Consider the following 17,305-nt stretch of genomic DNA (forward strand, 5'->3'; position numbering starts at 1 on the left):
CCAGCTGCAGCCTAGTCATGATCCCAGTTTCTGACCCTTGGACACAGCTGTCCCATGCTTCCCAGTTCCTCAAGTGATGAGAAGCAAACTTCTTTCTGCCTAAGAAGTGACCCGTCAAGCATTTATTTTTCTATCCTAATGAAGGGCCATCAGGAATGTAAACCAATTTTAATCAGTTTTTAATCAGCTGGCAGTAAACTTTCTGTGGTTGAAACAGGTGCTTAATACAATTGAGCTCCCTTAGTTACTGACAGAAAATAAATTACTCCTTAAACCCCAAGAAGTACTTCTCATGATTCAGAGGGAAGTGCTGTGGCAGGGCACCATGACCACTTTTGTTTCAGACTTTCTGTACAAATGAGCAAGATGACCCTACCTCCTGCAGCTGTCAGACAGACAGTCTTTCACTAGCAAGAAATTCACTGTGGAAGACTGTTGTGAACAAAAAACAATGACAATGAAAATTATTTTTTTAAAAAAATGCCTGCAGACAAGTATTTTTGTTGCGTATTTTTCACAGGGTAACACGGCTTCTGTCTACTATATTCTAGAAGAAACCAGTGATGTAACCTCATTTCATTCTTCTGGACATGCTGAAAAGCCATTTCTATGATAACACTTTGAAACACAGTTGAAATTCTGTACCTGGCAGGAGGTTACAGGCAGTGTTTTTAAAAATGGAGTTATTCTCAGTTCTTTATATTACCAGTTTACTAACTGGTCATTGCTCACAAGTGTGAAGTGTTGATGACTCACTATGACATGGTGCTTAAAGTTTTTTTAGTATTGGTCTCTGATTGTTTTAATTGCAGCACTTGTCCTCATGGCACTTTATATGGCTGCTGTGGGATAATGGTAGGCTAAATATGACCTGGCATACAAGCAAGAGCAATTGACATGTGTTGCCCTTCTTCCATCCCATGCAAGTCCGTAAGGCCTGGGTATGCTTTCCCGGGAGTTACCAACTCCAAGCATAACAACAGCAATCTTGGCTGAAACAGCAATCTGAGCAAGGTGAAAAAGGCAGGTATCAGCTGAAGCAAACTCTGCTATAAGATTGTGACACAGGACTGCCTCAATGCGAGGCCACTGCCACGGAAATCTATCACAAGGAATGGATCTTTCAATGGGGAAATCCATCATCAACAATGGAGATGAAGCTATTGCAGGTGATGAATATCTACAGAATGGAAATTTTTAAAATAACAGCCTCAATCTCTGGCTCCCAAGAACAGCAAGACAACTAAAGAACTAAGTAGTTCTGTCTTTCTTTCACTCAGGTAATTATTCATTAACAGCAGGCACTTTTTCTCCTTACCAACAACTAATAGCAGGTAGCAACCATTTAGCAGGTGGTATAATACTAATACATCTGAGGTAGTCCAACAATATTCATTCGTTTATGTATTGGCTGACTCCATAGAAATAGAGAAAAAGTTATTGAAGTCCAGCCTTCTGTGATGAATGAATGGTAACATTTTTACCATTTCTTTTCTATTCCAATATTTTGTTAAATTTTCTATTTAAAATCAACAGTCACAGAGTTATTGCCAAAGGATTCTGCAAAAAGTGAATGGAAAAATTGTTTTGCACCAGAGTGACTGTCTTAATCAATAGAAGAGCAAAATTATTTCCTTTTCTGATACGTTCATTATAGGATGTCTCCAACCTGCATTTGCCTGTATTGATGCTTCCTAGATGATGAAAGGCTGCTTTTATCATGAATTGAAATCTAAATTTCAGTAGTCAGTACTGTTTCTCAGATGTAATCATCCGTATATATGAGGAGTATATCCTCTTCCTTTGCAGGTGTTTTTCCTGTATTTTTATTTGGTTATCTAGAGAATTTGACTGAGGAGGAAAATGAAAGAGAAGAAATCGATAGTCCAGTGTATTTCAATGAAAATCTAAATATCAGTCTATATAATCTGTAGATACTGACACGAATTCCTGAAGATTAAAAGCCACTTTCAAACTTACAGTTTTAAAGACTGCTTTCAAAAATAGAAATCAGAAAAAGAAGCTGTAAAATACCTAAGAGTTCAGTATTTTTAGGTGGCTTAGGCACTTAAAAGCCTAAATTTCGTTGAAAGTCACTGGGGTTTAAAATCCTAAATTACCTCTATATTTGATACTTGGGCACACAGAAAGCTCAAAGAATTTCACCCATGGGCACTGAAGCAGCCACGCAGGAGGACAACATCTCTTTTGGAGCATATGATTCCTACATAAATGCAACTATGGTCTCAGGAGTTTTGTGAGAATTCTGGGGGTTTTTTTTGTAACCCTTTTAACCTTTGTCTGAAACCTTTAAGAACCAAGCCTGAATTGAGAATAATTCAGAAGGCAGTAATGCTACCTTTCCATCCTGCTCCCCACTTGCATAAGGGGTGCAGAAGACAGGGTCATTGGAAAGAATCTCTTGTGGTTTAACCCCAGCCAGCAACCAAGCCCCACACAGCCGCTCACTCACCTTCCCTCTGCAGTGGCATGGGGCAGAGAATTGGAAGAGGAAAAGTAAGAATGCTCACTTGTTGAGATAAGAACAGTTTAATAATTGGAATAAAATAATAACTATAATAACAATAACCAAATGCAGGAAAAAACAAGTGATGCAGCTGTCACCACCCGTCGATCAATGCCCTGCTGGTTCCCAAGCAGCAATCGCAGCTCCTTAGCCAACTGCCCCCCAGGTTTATATACTGGGCGTGATGCCATATGGTCTGGAATAGCCCTTTGGCCAGTTGGGGTCAGCTGTCCTGGCTGTGCCCCCTCCCAGATTCTTGTGCCCCTGGCAGAGTAGGGCCAGCTGAAAACTCCTTGACTGGTGTAAGCCCTGCTCAGTAACAACTGAAACATCAGGGTGTTATCAACATTCTTCCCATCCTAAATCCAAAACACGGTACTGTGCCACCTACTAGGAAGAAAATTGACTCTATCCCAGCCCAAACCAGGACAGAACCTAAACACATATGTCTGAGGGCAGAGCTTTGGGCCAAATACCACCTCATCTTTACTTCTGTACATTACCTGTGTCTGCAGTTAGAAAATGGAAGTTTCCCCACATCTGCTTCCAATGTAATTATGTGGTTTTTTAAAAAACAAAATAAACCAAAAAACTCCACAAGAAAACCAAACACATCCTTTACCAAGGGTCTGATAACACTGTTTTTTTACATTGCCTGTTATTTCAACTTGTTAACCTCTATTTAGTTTCTTCTTTAAGCTCTTGAACTTCTTCAAGCCTATCATTTTAGAAGGCCAAGCACACCGTGAATAGAGCTGGCAGAAAACATGTTCAGAATCATCCATAATTCTGCATCTGGCTGTCACTGAAAAAATCCTGTAAGGGTGAAAAAGAGAAAAAAAATGCTCTATGTATGGTCCATCCATTGTGCTGTACCAATCAAACCCAGTAATTTAGTGCTTCAAATACTCACATGGGCTAGAATGGCTCACAATCGTAATAACAATAATAGGGCAAATCTGGATGTTCAAAATATACCTGGAATAGCCAACAGTTGCCTTCCTCCTTGTGCTGTAAGTTTGCAGACAGCCATCTTCCTTGACAACATTGCTGAATAAGGATCTCTGAAATATTTTTCTGGTCTTGGAAACCACACTGAAGTGTGGAGCTCATGCCCAAACTTTGCCTTGCTTGGAGCTGAAATGCAGCCAGAACTTGAACCTTGGAAGGAGTCCTGGTGTCTGCATTTCAGATATCACCTCACTTTTCAGGAAGCAATTTTGCCTCATTAGCTAGCTCAAATGAAATATTATGAAAATTGATGTGATCTTGAAAACATGTGTTCTCTTCAGGGCCAGCATTATGCCAAAAAGTATCCAAAGAGTAAGTACTACCAGCAGTGAGAGAGTGACAAAGAACAATAAGTGTATGGTGAGAACTTCAAACTTTTTTAAATGGTAGTGTATATAAATGCAAATGCTTCTTTTGTGGTGCCCCAACACTTCATGTGGCCACAGTGCAAAAGCTTTAAAAAAAAATTCTCAGTGATCTGGGATACAGTAGTAACGCAGCAGAAGATTATGCCTCAGACATGTTTGTGTGGCTCTTGTGGGAACAGAGCATTTGCAAACCCACACATATAGGCACAGAGGTACACATGCAGCACATGAATGGCTGAAGTGGACTATTGCCTCCAAAGATATCCCATAGCTTTTTTTTTCTGATCATTGCATGACCATAACTATTATGCAGTCCTCGATTTTCCTCAAAAGTGAGTACTTTAACTTGAGCAGAAATAACTAAGCAAATCTTAAACTGACCTTTAGCAGTGTAGCCTGCAGGTATGTAGAGAATCAAATATCACAAAGAATCACAGAGAATACAAATTTATACTTGGGAAGAAAACCATTCAGGCTAATAAAAAAGGTTTATGGTATTTTCATTAAATATGTACTATCCCTTTTCATGAGATTAAAAAAAAAGACAAGAAAAAAGATGGAGTCAAAGTGAAAAGGATGAAGGAAAGAATAAAGCAAGAGGAGTGTTTATTTCAAGAATACTTTCATATAATCTAATAGTACAAATTAATTTTTTTTAAAGGAAATAAAGTTTTCAAGGACCAAACCAAGAATCCTAAAGGAAATGTCTTGAGGATGACTGAGGAAGGATGTTATTCTTGAAATTACATAAACAATAGTGTTTTATCTGCTAAATAATCCTCATTTCTTACTGTTTCTTTCTGCCATATACAATGACTCCTTGTGCATCAATCTCTTGCACCAACAGACAATTGTCTGAAGGAGAGTTCACTCTTCTGCAGCAAGTGATAGGTGCTTCTCTCAGCTGGCAGAGACAAATAGTCTGCAGGCAGTGATCCATATTTTTGCTTCATTACTTTCAGTTCTATGTGCTAATTTCCTTCTTTTTTTAAAAGGGACTAAATCCAGGTCCCAAACAGTGAGGTATTATATTTTATGCAAAACAAAGTAGCTAACTGATACCTGGTGTTAGCTAAACAAGGTCCCCTGCAGAACTCTGTGCTCCTTACTGTTGATTTGCTATGCTGATACATGACCTGGGACCACATTATATTTTTTTTTTGTTTTCAGACCATATCAGAAAGAGTTGGAGCATCAAGCTTTGTCCACTGGGGTGTTAATAGGCAAGTGGAGAGGTGGCAATGGGCAGGAGGGGCAACCTGTGGAGAAGCAGCTTGTGGATGTGCACGAACCACCTTGCTGTGCTTTATGCAGCAAATCAACTGGTTGATGTAGGTTCAGAGTGGAATATGAGTTCACTTTACAATCATCGGGCACAGCAGCACTGCCTGCTGTATCAGAAACCACATGGGTGCCAACAGCCTCCAAAGAGCTAGGGGAAAGCAATCATGCTTCCATCTCTTAAGAGACACAGAGTCAGGTTTTTAAACATTTAGTTGCTTGCTGTATAATTTTACAAACCCTTTTCCACCCAATAGATCAATGCATTCGTTTAAGTGTTTACTGCAGCCTGACTTAAAATGGAAGACGGATGGTGTATGTACCAGAGAGTAACCTGAAATTTAGGAAAACTGTCCTGTTCCTAACATTTTCTGTGCATGAGTGACAAAGTTTATTACCCCAGTGAAATCTGACTGACCTCTGGCAGGCAGTTTACATCTCCTTAACCAGGAAAAAAGTCCAACCTAACATTCTGTGGTCCTGTTCCTGCAAGCTGCTGACCTCCTGGGCAGGACAAAAGGGACTGCCATTGTGTACATGTCATTGAGATACCAGCCTGTGCATTTTGTTCCTGCTGCCTATCAGGGGTTTTCTGCATATTGTGCTTAGGAATGGTGGAGGTGATGCTCAGAGTCCGCTGAATGATTCTCTTTTTGTCCTTGTAAGGAAGAGGAAGGAGGGATGTTCCTCCCTTCTTCCCCTGTCTCTTCCACACAGCCCATCTTCTCAAGTTTTATTATCAGGAGCTAAATTAATGAACATGATGTACCAGTAAAACCAGTAGACTACCTTGAGGAGTTAATAAAGCAAACAGGAAAGTTTAAAAAAATTATCTTTAAACTTAGGTGCTAGTTTTATTGCCACTCTGAGAAATCAGAATAATTAACAATTAGTTAATTTAGGTTAAGAAATTTTATATTGTATTTGTGCTTCCCCTCCAATTTCTGAACGGAATATTATAACACATCTATTTTCTGTGTGGTATTACATGTACTGTTTTTGCATATATTTCCTGCCCCAAAGTGTGGGTTTGGGGCAAATAGTATTTTATACCTTTCCTAAATGGTGACTACATTTGTATCAAAATTAGGAAATTAAGTTCAAGTCCAAATTAAAAAATTTGCTAAAGAAGGCTTATGATCAGAGTAGTCCCAGCCCTAAACACTGGTCTCTCTAAATGGTGTCCCAGATCCTCCCTCCTCCAACAAAGGAACCTGGTCAGCAGAGGCTGCAAAGCCTTGTCTTGTGTAAGGCAAAAAATCTGAATAAGCTGGCACCAGTGAATTGCCATAGCAGAGACCAGCCCACCTGCAAAAAACTTTATCCAGATAGACTAGTTACTCCAACATTTTTAACTAGCTCATTACCACTCTCCTTTTGTATGAAGATGCTCCACCTGGAACACGGTCTTTGCTCAGCCCCTAAGCAAGCACTGTGGGTGAATTTCTTGTAATGGCAGAAATATAATTTTGTGGTCCTTCTGAAACCTTTTTTTGAAGTTCCTGGACATTGTGGTTTGCACGGAGTACCAGTCTCTAGCCACAGTGACCTTGTTCGGACTGACAGACTCACAGATTGGCCAGACAGCAGGTTTAATTTTCATTCTGTTTAAACACTTTTCTAAAAAAGTCACCATGACCTACACAGTGCTTCAAGTCAGCTGTAAAAGTAAGAGCAGTTAAGGAAAAATCAGACTTGGTTTTCTGTCATACACAGGAAAGATGTTATAATTATCATACCATGCGGATTTGAGGGGCTGGAAGATGAGCTTATAAGAACCACAACTTGGATCAGATACTTTACCTGTGTTCTTGTAAAGCATTTTTCCACACAATCTGACCTCTACTGGAAAGTCTTACCTGCTGCTTCTACATGAATACTACTAATATATAAAAGTAAATTACAACTCTGGTAGAGTCATTTGAGTAATGAGTTTGGAAGCATTACCATAGGGAATAATAGACTAGTGAGGATGATTTGTAAAATCTGTATGTTCTTATGTTGCAAAAGCTCTGTTTTAAATTCAAGAAATTGTCTCTGGAGTAATTTCTGTTATTCAAAATTAAAAAAACCCAAACATTAAACACAGATAAAAGTCAGTAAAGGTTAACAGTAGAAATGAAGACTCATACAAGGAAATATGCAATTTGCTAACATGGGTCTATGGGCCTGCTAAAATTCATTGTACACCTCAAATTACTATCACAGGTATATTTGTGAGGAATGAAAATAGCTTATCTGGTATGTGTCCTGCTTTCGGCTGGGATAGAGTTAATTTTCGTCATAGTAGCTAGCATAGTGCTGTGTTTTGGATTTAGTACTACAAGAATGTTGATAACACACTGATGTTTTTAGTTGTTGCTGGGTAGTGCTCAGACTACTCAAGGACTTTTTGAGCTTCTCCTGCTCGCCCAGGTGCATAACAAGCTGGGAGGGAGCACAGCCAGGACAGCTGACCCAAGCTGACCAAAGAGCTATTCCATACCATAGAACGTCATGCTCCGGGTGGGGGGGGGTCAGTCGGTTGGCGGGGGGGAAGAGGGATTGCTGCTCAGGACAGGCTGAGCATCAGTCAGCGGGTGGTCAGCAATTGCATTGTGCCTCATTCATTTTGTATATTCTGTATATTCTCTTACCATTCTCATTATTACTATTACTATTCTTTTCTCTTATTAAACTGTATCTATCTCAGCCCATGGCTCTAACCTTTTTTTTCTTCCCAATTCTCTCCTCCATCCCACTGAGGAAGGGGGGAGTGAGCAAGTGGCTGCATGGTGCTTAGTTGCCAGCCGGGTTAAACCACGACAGTCCTGTTTAATATGGTGGTATTGACATTGCAAGCTGATGTGTTTCAAAATTGACAGACTTATTTGTAGGTCATTGAAGGTTTAGCAACAGGAAATGTTACCTGATTAAGTTCCCATGACTGCAGCTTAATCTTTATGTGGATGCATGCATTTGTCATGTCATTTAATGATGTGACCACTCAAAGAAGCAGACAGGGGCTATGACACAAAAAGTTCATGGCTGTCGAGCTAGGATCTGTGAGCAGCTGTCTCCTCTGTAGAAAAGTTACCTCATGGCTATTACATTCCCTTTCTAAACAAAGAAGCGGGGCAAGCTGAATAATGAAAAACTCACAGGATCCAAGAAATGCTTTCTTTGCTGCAAGGAGCCTTGAACAAAGCAGCTGACTTGTTCAAGAGGCTTGATTAGACTATTAGGACAGCTGGCCCTAGTGTGAGCTCAAGGAGGTTGCAAATCAGGCAAGCTTGTTCAGAAAAGTGATTATAGAGGAGTTGCTGCAGGGAGTTAGAAATGCTGTGGCTCTCTGGAGTCAGCACAAGGTAATGAGCTTTATGCATGCCTATTTTTTTTCATTTAGGTTGTTCATTTAGCCCAGAGACAGCTAAAATGATATGCAATGAATTTACAAATATAGATACGAAGACAGGTCTGTTGAGCGAAGAGATAGCGTTCTTATGGGATACCTCAGGTACCACGGGCCCCCAAAAGATATCATCTTGGTATTGCTGTTCTGATCCTAGAGGTTTTAATTCTGGTCCTGACATACAAGCCATGTGTTGGCAAGAGCACAACCTTTCTCTTCTAGACTTTTGATGCAAAGTGGCACTGAACTTTCTGATGAGGTGAAGAAAGAGGATACAGAGACTCAGGGGATGAAGAGTATAAAAGCCTATTCTCAAAATGAAAGGAGCGAACCACATGATTATTGTAGTTGTGTATATAGGTATAGGACCATAGGGTAATCATTTTAAAAAACAGAAAAGTCTTTTCTAACTGGCCTTAAAAATGAATAGGAAACCAAGGTGACAGTGGATGGTCTTATTTCCTGTAATGAGATATCAACTAGGATGTCTTGATATTCAGAAAGTAGGATTTTAGGAGGTTTTACAAGAAGGAACTGTAGTAGTCAAGGAGGAAAAGACTAAGGCATTTATTAGGAGTCATGGTGAGGGTAAAAAGGAATTTGACAATGAGACAGCAATAGACAGACTTCTGCATGAAGGACCTGATTTCCCATGTTAGTCTTTCAATAATGACCTTTATAAGGTTCAATTAAATTATTTTTGGTTTACATCTATTCAAGCATCAACAAAATCAGTTGTGTAGAGTCATAGTGGAGAAAAAAGAGTCTTAGGTGAGGAATACTGCAAAAGTGTCTGACCAGAGGGTAATACTGCATTAAAATGAGCTTTCTCTGCAAAGAGGTTGTGGATTAAGGGCTTTGAATTTGATGCCATCTGAATTTCTACCTGTTAAAAAGTTACTAAATTGGTGTGATTAGTTATTTCCAAAACCAACTGCTTCTATAAAACAGAATATCTAGTTGCAATATCTTTTGATGGGAACAAAAGAATATAAGAATTACCTGAATGTTATATGCTTGACTCTGTTTTTACTGTCTACCCACTATCTTTTATAAAGCCAAACCTACTAAGTGAGCTAGTTGTAAAAGATGACATACAATTTGGGTTTGAATGGCTTTACTCTGGGGAGCCACTACTTCTGCATATATTGACGAAAAAAATGAGGTGATTGACAATATCATTGTTACTACAAAGCTTCTTTCTTAAATAGCAGCTGCAAAGTTCACTGAACCAGCTCCATGGTACTGTATGAACTGGATGCATCATGGTTTAGCAAGCCTATAGACAGCACTTTTCACTATAATTAATATCATTGTCAAATCAATATTCCAGTTCTGATTCTGTCTTAATAGCAGCATATGTTAATCAGGGGGTTTGCTGGACTGGTGTAAACAGTCCTCTGGATTTAAATGATATAGTCACACTATCAAGATTTCTCCATGATGTTTTGGACTCCTTGAACAATATCCAGCCTCAGTGGCAGCTCTAGCTATTTTTAGTTTTAGGGTAATCCTGGAGGCCTGAAGTGCAGGTGGAGACTGTTTCCTGGTCTGATGCATGGTGGTGCCAGGCTTGGTGCTAGCATGTGTGCTGCCCATGCTTTAGCTCAAAACCCCAAAGTCAGCCTGAACTAAGACTTGGGAAGACTTTACGGAATATTATGAAGTTCAGGTGGGTATTGACCCTACCATGACCCACATAGGAGCTTCCTTGAGTTTCACTTAAACTAGAATTAATAAAAAAAGATGGGCATGGCACACGTAGACCCAGCAGCATTCCACAGTGGAATGATTTCCTTAGACTTTTTGACTCCTTCAGAAAGTGGGTTGCAGTAAAAGAAGTTTGCTTGATTTTTTTCCAAGTTAAGGTCAAAAGCAGTTTCTGTAACTCAGCACCATCTAAGATGAGAAATCCTAGCAATTGAATAAATAAAGGTCAACAGTCCAAACTAGATTAAAACTTGGGGATATACGAATCTTTAATAATTTCATTCTCTGAAAGTTCAGCTACAGGTGCACCTTCAAATGCTTTTCTGAGAAAGATGAATGATGAATGTCCAAGAACTTCTTAGCATTCATCATAAGCTGCATTTCTTAATGAAATATTGTGGTATTGCAAACTCCAAAACCACCACAAAAGTACGAGGAATATGGGATGTAGCACAGAGGCCCGAAATGCAAGATGTATCACAGCCTAGGCATCCTTGAGACCTTCTGAAGGATAGTTTTTTCAATATGTCTGGGCAAATCTGTGTCTTCTATGTATTATGCACTTTTTAGTAGTTGAATCAGGGTTTCTTTCTTCCCTACTTCATACTCAGGCCCCATATGTTTATCTGTGCCCATTTTGTATGTCTGGAATGAATTCCATGCTAATGCTATGACTCTAGTTTATTTTAAATGAAATAGATTCCTTATGTATCAGTTCTACCTGACACAGATAAAAGATATCTAATATCCAAGTCAACATGCCTGCTGTCCATGATGATATTTTTCAACAATTTTTAATTTTATTAAAGATCCTGCCTAGTGGGCTGCTATATTTAATGTTAGTTTAACATGACTGACACAAATCTAGGAAACTGACTGTTTAAAGCTGGCAGTGCTTTTTGAAACTTCTGGCTGGATCTGAGAAGAGAGGTTTTAAATAGATAATATTAAATATGTAACAGAAATTGCTTATAAACATACGTACTTTACATGAGATAAATGGATCAAATAAAGTTATTTTAATGCAAGTTTCTCCAGAAAGAGAAAATTTGCTGATAGCTTACCACACCAGAAGCAGATTGTTGATAGGACACATATATCAACAGTGGTCCAGGTATAAAGGCAACGTGTCCAGGTATAAAAGGCAAAGTGAGTGGAGCGCTTCATCCAATTGCCAAATGTCAGATTACTGAAAAAAGCATTTTGAGGTGAAATGAAACTCAGAAAACGATCTCATGTGGACAGCTTGAAAGCTATGAAAATTGCCTAAAGTATAGCCCCAAAAATCTGAATATTCATTGCCGCATGGGAGAATTGTGATTGTGACAGGAAAAGTTGCAATGTTTTATGATGATGATCTAATTGCATTTGAAATATTTCATATCAAAGAAGCCAAAGAAGGAAAAGAGAATCCAAGGGAAACCTAGGAAAGTGTAATCTTAAGGGTCAGCTTGACATGTTTCTCTCCAAATTAAGGTTAAAAAAAAAGTTTCTTTTGCACAAGCTGAATTTTGTAACCATAGAAAAGCACTCAGGTACATCTACTGTAAACCACAAATTGTTAGTTGTCATTAACAGTGACGGACAACCGCTACTAATAATAACTGTCTAGAAAATGTTCTAAAAACAGTAAAAAAGTGTAAAATTTCTTGATGAGATAAAATGCAGACATACACACAGGAAATCAGAATAAAATTTACTTCATACCTCATAATTTAATTACAGTTCATTTTTTTCTTCTTTTTCTTTTCTTCTTTTGTTACCCTGGTGTTTAAAATAAAAAAATATAGGGGGGAAAAATAGGATCTACAAAGCATGGATAAAGTGTTCCTTGTCAGTATGTAAAATGCTTGTTGTGAAGTTAGTTTACGCTGAGCACCACTTTTCCCTCCCCCCCAAGTACTCACTGTAGACTTACATTCTTGGGCATAGAATGAAGTCACCATTACTGTTGACAGCAAATAAACTCATAATATCCTCAGCAGCATGACAAAACAACAACAAAAATTCAGTACTTCATTCTAATACCTGCATAAGATTTTTATTTTTTAAGAGGCATCTTGCAGACCAACTTAAAGGTGATGAGCAAGTGATAACCATGCTTCCCTCATTCATTCATTTCTGGAATTCCTATTAAATCCCATTATCATAATTTCAGGTGAACTTATAATAATAATAGTAACAGTACTAAGACAATGAAAATGTACAGAGGGCCATAAACAAGAACATTTTCATGCTAATTTCATAGAAAGGAGGAGCACAGCAGGTTAGAATTTAGCCATGTTCAAAGAGGCTGTTCTTATCAGGATTCCCATGGCACAAATATTACAAACTAAAGAGAAATACGCAAATGCAAAACCAACCATTTTCCCAAATTGATAAAAGTGATTTTCCTTGGAAAAAGGAAAGGTTTGAGACTTTATCTGCATGAGGTGCATTCTAACCCGTCATTAAGGGGTCCCTGTGCAAAACCATCATCATCAATATACCTAATACATCACTGGAGCCAACTGAGACAGTTAATGGCAAAGACAAATTAGGTAAAAGGAAATATATTAAAAAGAAAAAACCCTCCAACAAGAATTGTCTATTCCAATATTTGTAAGAATTTGGAGACCTGCATTGAGTGTAACAGGGTCATATATTGTAAAGGAGTAGGGATAATGTACATAATAAAATGTACCATGAAATTTCACCTTACAGAAAAATGCTTGGGTTAGCCATGTCAAATGTGTATATATATACAGTTTAAGGACAGAATTTACAACAATTGCACTGGCAAGAAGAGAGATTGATGAGTGAAAAGCATACCTTTGTGTGCAGTCCCAGCATCACTGCTGTTCTCACAGATTAGTATCTGAAGTCTAACCGTCTTCTGTTTGTCTTTAATTAGATACAGGCATACCATCTGTAACAATGGGAGGAAGAATTGAAGAGGTATGATAAACACTGATAGTTTTGTCTGTGTCTTGCCCTTGCATAAGTTGGCATATCTGCATGAGACCCTACCTGCATGCACACACACTGCAGACTTTTCTGTAATTCCCAGTGTCTGTTAAATAAAACTAAATTGATGATAAGCAACAATTGAGTTTCTACACTACATTCCTGTGGACTCCTCTCTCAGTTATATCAATTACAAGCTAGTGAAAGTTGTTCAAAATCATCTGAAGTTATTTGCTCAATGGCTGTATTACCTACACAATGAATTCTGTGAATATTTTACCAGCTCTAATTTTATCAGTGATACATATACCTCCGCCCCCCTCCCCAAAAAATATCTTTTCAACTCTAAAAATTGTTATTTATATTAACTGGAGATCAAAATACACCTGAATTAGAAAGAAAAAAAAACCACATCCAAATTTAACTGGTCAGAAAACTCTATTCTCTGCAGCTTCAAAAAATAACTTTTTGAGAATAACTATACAAATATGCAACAACTCTAAAAATAACTCTTTGTAGAGATTCCAGTGTTCTTTCTTGATCTGAATTTGCTGATCCTGGGCTACTTTTTCATATTTCCATTTCAGTGAGATCTAAAAAAATTCAAGAAATTAGTAGATTTAACAAAAAATAATTAGTGTCATGTCTAGCTCCACCCAGAGTTCCATCCACAGATGTTTTTGAAAGAAGTGATCAGATGTTGACCAAATCATCTGTTATACAGGTTATGACCATTTTCTCTGTTTTGGGATCTATTCCATTTGATTTCATTGCTTTTTTACAATGTCCTTGACACTGACACTGTGTGACTTGAGGTTGCCTTCTGCATCAATTCAGTTTATCCTTTTAACAAACGCTAGGTAGCAGTTCAAGGACAAATCCTCCATCCAGCTTCAAAATTCAAACTTTTTTCCAACTGCTAAGCAAAAATATGTGACCTTCCTCATTAGTACATTTTATGAAGCTTCTAATGTATTACACATATTCTCAGAAACCTATCCATAATGTAATTTACCAATTGATTACTTGAGAAAGTGTATGAGACAGCGGGAAAGTGGGCACATCCAAACTCACTTCGTTACTTTTTTAAGTCCATTAATCAATGTAATTATGTTTTTATTAAACTGCTATCAAAGATGAATTTTCCATAAAAAGCAGTTGTTTTCATTTTTCTTAATTGGAAAGAGCATGAAGTGTTGCCCATTTTAACCCAGACAAACTGAAAGAGAGAGCAACCCTCAGTTTGTGTATCTGGAGCATTAAGCACAGTCTTCACATTATTGTGAACCAGCTGAAATTTTAAAAATATTGACTAACTGGCCAAAACTCAGATGGTGTCAGTAGCAGCATTCAGACTCCAGATTCATTGGGAATTCGGTATAAGAGTATTTAGTATACATATTAAGCAGCAGATAAATCAGTAATACAGGTGTACTGTGTAGCCTGCTGATTTTCTATTACAAATGAACATATGCTACAGATTTCTGGGATTTACCCACACTTCTAGGCATCCTATTGAAGATAATGTCTATTACATTAGCTATTCATCACATGTTCATAGACAATACATAGTAAATCCCTTTTCCTAGGAACCTCCCTTCACAGAACAAGAAGAAAATTAGAGAGAACAAGAGCACACTTTGCCCTCAAGGAAGACATGATGATGCCACTACCATGGTGATGCCATTCTCATGCAGTCTCTTGTTCTATCTTCTTTCTAAACTAAAGGCTATTGTTTTACTAGTTAATTTAATTACACATGGGATGCATCAGAAAGTGCCAGTGCAAAGCCTGAATTCCACTCCAGGTGGCTAGGAGGTACTAGAAGGGCAGAAGGATTTTTGAAGCCATAAGGCCAATATATCTGACTCCATGACTCTATAGTTTGACTAAATAGCATAAGAATAAATAACCAAACCCTCCGTAGTTTGAAACACTGTGAGCTCATGCTGTTAAAATTATGGCTGAACAAAAGACAAGGATCTGCAAATCCTGCAAATCATTCCTCACAGCCTCTCCTGGTGAGAACCCAGCACTAGATCCAGAGTCTGAGGTAAAACTCTAAAACTGCTGATGCTCGTTCCAGGAGGTGCTGAATGAACCTGCAGCTCCCAATCTCCCCACAGAAACCTCCCAAAACAGCTGGATACTATGATTAACTGGGAACCACTTCACTGACCAGTTACATAAGTTGTTCTTGGGGGACAAGAATAAGGGAAGCATGTATTTTTCCCTCACATTATGGCGACTACAGTGCAAGCTGTAGCTTTGAACAGATGCATCAGTTAATATAAATCCCCAGTTGTAGGACTTTTGCTATTCAAAGTGCATCAAAATCCTTCCTTTTATGGAAGAAACAGGTTGATGGGATCCACATCCTGCTATCACCATATATTTCTTTACTGTTATAAGGGAATCACCTGCTCAAGGAAAGCAAAAATTGGCTTTCAGGCAGCTTATCTTGCCTGAAATATTGTCTCGCCTGGACATATTTCTTTGTGGTAGCAGCATTAAACAAAGCAAACAGAACAATCTATGGTTACTCAGCACAGAGTAGGGCAGACAAGTGAAAAATCAATCTACACCTGATGCATTACAGCTACTTGTAAGTGTGTCCTCTCTCTCCATTGTGGCTTCATACATGTGAGAGGTTTCATGTTTGGACAACTAATCATTTCCAAACTCTATTCTCAGACATAAACGAAAAATGGAGGGCATTTTTAGCTATCAGATCACAAAGAAAAAAAATATATTGTGTGTAGGTGATGCTAAGAGGTTTTTCATGGCTAACTTTCTTTTTGAACCATTCTTCTTTCACTACAAATAAATAATCTGTGTTCCCTTTCATTCTGCAGAAATAAGGCAGCAAGGGCTCTTTACTCAGCCTCTGGCTTATTCCAGAGCTGCAGCTTCTCTGGGTTCTGCCACCACTGGCCCTGAGCAGTAAAAGGAATGAAAACAACTGCCTAGCAGAGAGGTGAAAGATCTAGTGGAATAGGCACTTGCAGTTATTCCCATTATTTTTAAACTAAGACACGGAGGGGCTTATGCCACCACTGCTTAGTGGTGACCACACTGGCAAGTGCTGCTGAGATTTCCAGATCATTTCCCATGGTCACCAGTGGTACAGCTGTGGCTATAGTCTAGTCTCCCTGTTCTCCCTGTGGGTGGTTCTAGCCTTCCTTGCCACCCAACTTTGCAAAAATTGAACAAGCACAAAACTAACTAGGTAAGGCATTTAGTACTCACTCATTAAATGTGTATTTGTAACTGAAAGAGGTACACATCTGAACCACAGATAGTCTGAGTGTAAACTTCCCCAGTAAAGCTGCTTTCTGACTGCAAAACACATTAACAACTGACACGACCGTGAGTACCAGTAAGTAACCCCGTGTCTACGCTCTAGCATTTGTCTCATATATTGCTTCCCCAGTTCAACTAAAAGAAAGTATTTAAATGATCAGAAAGCAGAGAAATCATTTCATCTGTGTTAGACAGTGGCTTCTAGTCAGTATTGCACCTGGCTTGTTGACTTGCCAGATAGATAAAAGTTTAATTCAGAAATCAAATAAAAAAAAAAAAAGAAAAAGAAAAAGAAAAAAGAAAAAGAAAAAAAGAAGGCAGCAGGAGATTTCATTAGAACTAAACCACAAAAAATTGACGGTAGATAAAAGGTTTATTCCTACTACTACAGAAAAATGTCTTTCACGCCTTTACCATGTCAGCCTGCATTTTTAAGCAAATTTAACTATTTTAAGATTCTGAAATGCTTTTTCCTCCCACCTTTTGTTTTTGGTAACTGGGTTCAGAATCTAAAATGTGAAAATAGAATAAAGAAATATGTTGCAGACTATTCGACAGTATAAGTCCAGTGAACATCCTTCAGATTCAGTTACATTTAAACTTTAGGGCCATGATTTTTTAAAAGAAAACACGTATGCTTAAACTCTTACCTCAGGTTTTAGAATTAATGACCTCTCAGGTTTTGGAGTTAATGACCTCCAGAAGCTCCCACTAACTTTAATTAGCTTAATGTAAGACATAAGTGTGATTCATATGTCTCATTCACTT

Source organism: Egretta garzetta, unplaced genomic scaffold, assembly GCF_000687185.1.
Source record: "Egretta garzetta isolate BGI_Z169 unplaced genomic scaffold, ASM68718v1 scaffold22, whole genome shotgun sequence".
Classification (NCBI taxonomy): domain Eukaryota; kingdom Metazoa; phylum Chordata; class Aves; order Pelecaniformes; family Ardeidae; genus Egretta; species Egretta garzetta.